At 63.6% G+C, this 975-nt stretch overlaps 1 protein-coding gene across 2 annotated transcripts in view; it reads left to right on the forward strand.

Moving 5' to 3' along the window:
• The window catches only part of PHIP (pleckstrin homology domain interacting protein), a 113,685-nt gene that overhangs the window by 616 nt on the left and 112,094 nt on the right, over positions 1-975 (forward strand). For both annotated transcript variants that reach the window (XM_010565760.1, XM_010565759.1), the window contains exons 2-4: positions 87-145; positions 316-345; positions 515-574. The gene's annotated coding sequence lies outside the window, so the exon portion shown is untranslated. The remainder of the gene's footprint in view (positions 1-86; positions 146-315; positions 346-514; positions 575-975) is intronic.

A 975-nucleotide genomic window follows, 5' to 3' on the forward strand; every position in this document is an offset into this window, starting at 1 on the left:
GGGGAGGGGGGGGGGAGGAAGAAAGAAAGAAAAGCCCCGCGGGGAAGGGGGAGCTGCAGCCCTCACCGCCTCTCCTCTCCCCTCAGAGCTCTACTTCCTCATCGCTCGCTTTCTGGAGGACGGACCCTGCCAGCAAGCGGCTCAGGTAGGGGAGGGAGAGAGGGAGGGATGGATGGATGGATGGCGCCGCCGGGCCTGGCGGGGAGGGGGGCGGGCGGAGCCCTCCCAGCCTCGTCCTATTTCTTATTTAAAAAAAAAAAAAAAAGCCGGCCCCCGTTTCTTTTCCCCCCCCCCCTCCTTTTGTTGTTGCTGCAGGTCCTGATCCGAGAAGTGGCGGAGAAAGAGGTAAGCGGCGCCGCGCACCCGGCGCTCGCCCCGCCTGCGGCCTCCCTCCCCCTTCCCTCGCTCTCTCCCGCTTCCCCCGCCCCATCCCGGGCACTGCTGGGGGGCTCCCCGGGGGGAGGGAGGGCGGCCCCTCACGGGGGTGTCTGTCCTCTCTTCCCTCCACCGCTAGCTGCTGCCCAAGCGGACGGACTGGACCGGCAAGGAGCATCCCCGGAGCTACGAGAACCTGGTGAGAGGAGCGGCCGGCCGCGGTGCGGCGGGCAAAGTTGATTTTTTTTTTTAAGTTCCCCCCTTCACTCTCCCTGAGCAGCCCAGCAAAAAAATTGAATTTCCCGCAAAAAGAAAAAAAAAGATACAACTTAAAAAAAACCCACACCACAAAAAAACTTTGGAGATTTTTTTTTTTTTTAAAGAAAAATACCACCCTCGGCGCTCTCGGCCGTGAGGGGAAACGCCGGGTGGGGAGGGGGGGAACGGGCCCCCCGCCGGTCCCTCCGGCGCGGCGCGGGATAAATAACAACAAGCGCCCTGAAGGGAGAGCGCCGGCCTCGCCGGGGCTGCAAATAGAGGGACGTCACGGACGTGGTGCGGGCAGGGCGGGAGCAGCGCGGGGCGGGGCCAGCGCGGGCG

Source organism: Haliaeetus leucocephalus, unplaced genomic scaffold (genome assembly GCF_000737465.1).
Source record: "Haliaeetus leucocephalus isolate CR32 unplaced genomic scaffold, Haliaeetus_leucocephalus-4.0 Scaffold195, whole genome shotgun sequence".
NCBI classification, from domain to species: domain Eukaryota; kingdom Metazoa; phylum Chordata; class Aves; order Accipitriformes; family Accipitridae; genus Haliaeetus; species Haliaeetus leucocephalus.